The following is a 5,381-nucleotide window of genomic DNA, read 5'->3' as shown; positions in this document are numbered from 1 at the left end:
TAAAAGAGATATGTAATGTAAAAAATGTAACTAACAATTAAAATTCTATAAAAAATGAAATTCAAGAGTTTCATTTTTACATTTCGAGCTACCATATATATTAACACAACTTTTTAAAAAAAAGTAATATCTAATTTTGTTTTAGTTGTGGTAATTATTAACTTGAATCCTTTACTTTAACTACTTCAAACTAGTTTAATGTACGCGATCAATTCTTACAGCTATGAGATTTTCAGCAGTGTCAACCTACCAACTTCCATCTGACCAAATGGAGATGGATCAAAAACTTAGTTATTTTGTTCGCATTTCACTAAAAACGGCCAAATTAATTTAAATATAAGTTATTATTGCTCTAATTTAGTGCCGTAAAAATATATGTTGTATAACTGTTATTCATAGTCTTGAAACAAAATAATGAACATACTAAAATTTCATTTTATTATATTTGTCAAAATATCAGAACAATATGCGTGATGTGAATCATTGATCTGTCATTAAATGGCCCTTTCTACGCCCTGATGATCTTAGATGAATTTAATGTACGAGAGGGAGCCACGACACACATACAGCTCTGGAAGTTCGACATGTTTGCAGCAATCAGGATTAGAATGGAGTAATTTTACTTCATAATCTTGTTTAATGTATGCTTCGGATGAACGTGACTCAAGAGTCGGGGAATCCAAAGGTCTGTTTCCTAATAACATAAGGTAAATAACGCCTAAGGGAATTTATCAGAAGGCTTTTCGATTAAAAACACACATAAAATCCCTTTGCTTCCGATTTTTTAGGCGTCATGTAATTAGGCTATGATTAATTAAATAGTTATTAGCAGTTGGAACAAAAAAAATCAATATTCTAATTTTTTGGAATAATACTTGTTTCACATATCACAGTAAAATTTAACTACCTTGAAAATGAATACATATTTAAAAAATCTAAAAAAAAAAAAATTAAAAAAATGAATGAGTGAAAAGTTGGCAAAATGAAAAAACACTCAACATGCGACAATGTTTTAAAAATAAATTTATTTTTCGTAGTGATAATTTTGTTCACTATTGGAGTTATAAATTAAATACAATACAGAGGAAATGAAATATAGTCAAAGACGAAATGAATAGATAGTAAATATTAGAAAGATTAATGTCGTATAAATGTAAGCTGATTCATAAATTCGTAGACGTTCGCCGAGGAGCAATTTTCAGCCAGGCTTTGAGGCTTTTAATACAAGCAGAGGAATTAGGCTCGCGCCTTTAGAGAGGGATCTTGAAGGATGGGGAGCTGCTTTGTGGCCCTAAGACCCATCTTTTGAGAGCGAACTGCTTAACTTGTACGGGGAAAGGGAATGGTGCTAGGGTTAGCCAGTCAAGGATACCCGCTCGCACCGTCTTAGGTTCAGCAGTTGTGTGCAAAATGCCAAGTATCATATTCCAGAAGAAAATATTCATTCTTAAGGTTGCATAAATTATAATAATGATGATATAAAACGAAAACGATGAACTATTTATTCAACGGTACAAAGTTTCCAGTCATCAATTACGAATAACTGGTTTCTGACGGTGGAGATGAACCTCAAAAAAAGTTTAGAAACTTAAGACTCACTAACCTAAACCGTTTTACAATTATTTTTGAACCTCTATCCTGCCTTCAGAACACAGTAGTGCTCATTTCATTTATTTTTCTCTTGGACGTTTTTGAGATGCTGAGTTCCCCACTCTACCAATTTGATTTGAAACCATGTACTATTTTTAATGAAGTATTAAAATAATTAATCTTCTCTTTGTACCCCCCGGTCAGCGGCTCCTGGGCCAATTTTGTAACCCCCGCCCTCAGCGGACCCAGTCCAATCCCTTATAATGCCATATGGCAAAGGAAGGGCACCATTATATATATATTTATATACACATGTATTTATCGATATTGTTATATTTTCAATAAAGGAGGTCAGAGAAAAAAAAATTAATCTACTCTACAAAAAATTGACAATTTTTAGACAAAAAAATATTTTTATTAATGGTAATATTCAAAAAAAGTTAAAGAAAAAATTTAATGAATGAAGTATAGATCAGATGGTGACAAAAATTATTAAACATATTAATTTACTGGATGTTTCATTAAATAACAATATTAAATTTAAATCTGTACCGCTACAACCCATGAAGGGTCAGGGGTTCAGTACTTTGTAAGGAAGTACTGTTACTAGACCAATGGTTGTGCAAGGAGGTGATTTGGTCAGAATCACGCTCGACCGCCAGATTTTTATTCAATAAGGGTACCCAATTTAAGAGGCTGGGAGGACCTCAGGAGGGCTCCAGAACCCACAGGAGTTGTCTCACGGCTACAGTGCAACAGAAAACAATTTTCTGCCCAGCCGGATTCAAAGTCGGGTCCTTAGAGTAATAACAATAAATCACAGTAAATAAAGTAACAAAGCAGTATCCTGGAAACTCCCAAGAAAAAATAAATTAATTAAGGAATATTGTATTTGAATTTTTATTTTGGAGGCAGGATAAAAGGATTATAAATATACTGAGTAAATGTTTTTCAGTATTTATTTTTGACAAGTAAGAATTAAGAAGAGAATTTAAGAAGAAGAAAAAATACTGCTTTGATGGGATTTTTACATTCATGTAAACAGGACTTTGCTGATCATTAAAAAAAAACTTTGAAAGATAAATGTTTATAATTTATTAAATGTTATTCCTATTGAGAGTGTCAAGATAGAAAAAAATAAGGAATAGAAACGAAGGTGATGCGAATTTAGGTGAAAACGTTTTATAAGTGGTAGTTCTTCTACTTTCATTTTTTCGCTTCAAACAAAAGACCGCTGAAGAACCCCTTTCACATAAAATTCTTAATTTCTTCCTTTTTGTACTTTTGTATTTCTGTTTAGACACCGTCGAAATTTGCACCGACTAATTCGAGATTCTGCCTTAATTGGAATATGATAAAACGATTCATATTATACATTTGATTATTAATTTTTGAATATATTTTTTGTTCATCCTTTTTTTTTGTCTGTGTCATAGTTATCAAATACCTTTGTTCATAGAATTTGATTTATTACTCTAATGTCTGTTCCTATGCCACATAAATATTTGTTTAAAGGTCTGAATTTATCAGCAACGTGAACAATTAATTATATATTAGTTTCATATTTTTGTTTTATTTTTTTTTTAAGGAAAAAAATAATTGTAGAGTTGCGTGGTCAGGAAAGATGGACGACCCTATTTACTTCAGGGAAGCTGTTGTTGTCAGGCCAACTTTTGAATCCTAACTGCTAATGGCAGCTCGTTATAGATCGCTTAACTTCCTCCATAACAACATTTATTCCTTATCTAATTTAATGCAGTGTATTTCATTAAAGGAGGTAAAATATTTTCAATAACAGTTTAAACTTTTTATAGAAAACCTTAAAAGGAATTATTTGTTACATATATCATTTCCATAGCTTTAGATTAAATTTTAAATTAAAACGTGAGGATTTGATGATCATAAGTTATTTTTTAATTTGAAGTTTAAAATTTTAAAATTTAAACTTCACGATGTTGAAGATTTTTAAAATAAAATTTCTGAATCCAGTATAAAAAGTTAATGCCTGTTTTAATATTTTAAAACTTTTAAATTTTTTTCTGCATTCTACTAAATTATTTATTTATCTTATTTTAACAGATCCATAAAAATATTTTGAATTTAACTTTTTTGTTTTATCACTTTCATCGACTTTAACATGACGTTTATCATACTTTTTTCTCGTTATAAACTATTGCGTAATTCCATTTTAATTTATTTGTAACATATTGCTTCCAATTTACCCTCTAAAGTCTACTTACCTCCATTAATCATCGTCGATAAACTTGATATTTTGAAAAATTATTTCGACATCAGATAATTCGAACTTCACAAAACTGATAGTACCATTTCATTTCACGTGACTCTCTGTCAAACATAACCCACCAGTGAGGCGAGGCGGATTATACAGAAAACTTTTTTTTTCATAGTTTTATATATTCATAAAAGGATTTAGCTTGAATATTTTGAATTAAATAAGTTTCCTTTTTAAGTTGTAGTTCAGCTTAACTTTACAGATTTTTTTATTTTCAATTACCCTGTATGTGGAATATATAGTAAGGGAAAGTTTCGAATAAGATTTTTCGATTGGAAATAAACGTTTTGAGGTTTCCAGTTTAGAAATAACCTGGGGCCTGTTTCATAGTGAAAGCCATAAGTTAGTAATGATAATAATGAAGTGAAAGCCATATATTAATAATAACAAGCCATAAATTAGTGAAAGCCATAGCATTAGTCCATAAATACAAGTACATACAGAATAAAGTACAAGCACTAATAGATTTTTTTCATGATAGGGACGACTAATAGTGATATAACATGAGTTTAAAAGTAAAAAATTATCTGGCGGAATTGTATTTCAGTGAAATTGTTCCAAATACGAACTACAAGATTAATGGTATTAGTCTGTACTTCATTATGAAAAAGGTGTGAATGTCTTACAAAACTGAAATTACATTACATATTTACAGCTGGTGGTGTATATATATGTTTATTTTCCAGGGAAGTTAGAGCAACTTATTCGATAAAATCGACTGGCCGAAAGTAAAAATTTATAGAATCGATATTTTCTCATTCTCTAAACCAGCATTAACAATTTTGATGAAACTTGTTACAAAATGTACGATCAAATGATCTTTAATCTCAACTAGATTTTATCGCCATGTGAATAGTTTAATATGGCTTAAAGGCCGAATTAAAAAAAAAATCTCAGTCTTATCTTATTTGAAAGGTATCTTTTATTTTGTTTATTTGAAATAATTACCCATTTCGTATTGTTAACAGTAATAAAAAATTTATAAATATAGACTACGGAAGAATTTGATATTCAATTAAAGAAAGAAGCACGGCAGCTTAGGGACTGGGAAATCGAAGACAGCCCAGCGTACTTTACGAGGCATTGTTGTAATGTTGAGTTGTTTGCACCCCGAGAAACCCTAAAATAAGAAATTATATAGCAACAAAAAAATATATATTTATTATTGACATTTTTTTTCTCAAGATTGATAAGTGAAAACTGCGTCACCTTATCTGATTTTTAGCTTAAGGCTTGGGTATATTCCCTTCGTATTCTCTAGTTGATATTGAATGAAGAGGAACAATTTATATAAAATATATTAATCGGTGTTTTTTTTTTATAATTTATTTAATGTAATTTACAACTGTACAAAATAATACAATAGGTAAATATGTTGTATGTTTCATATACACTTGAAAATCTTGGGAAGGAACCCATTGGTGGTACTTCAAACATTAATTTAAATTAGAAGGTCCCGTGGCCATCTTCTTTTCAGACTCCTCGAAGGATTATCAGG

The 5,381-nt window shown here is 30.1% G+C and overlaps 1 protein-coding gene across 1 annotated transcript in view; it reads right to left on the bottom strand.

The window, feature by feature from the left end:
* LOC106690952 (uncharacterized) overlaps nt 1-5,381 on the bottom strand; it is a 101,041-nt gene that overhangs the window by 76,758 nt on the left and 18,902 nt on the right. The gene's annotated exons all lie outside the window — the stretch shown is intronic.

Source organism: Halyomorpha halys, unplaced genomic scaffold (genome assembly GCF_000696795.3).
Source record: "Halyomorpha halys isolate HHAL.00 unplaced genomic scaffold, Hhal_1.1 Scaffold1988.1, whole genome shotgun sequence".
NCBI classification, from domain to species: domain Eukaryota; kingdom Metazoa; phylum Arthropoda; class Insecta; order Hemiptera; family Pentatomidae; genus Halyomorpha; species Halyomorpha halys.
This window is presented reverse-complemented; position numbering and strand designations above follow the sequence as displayed.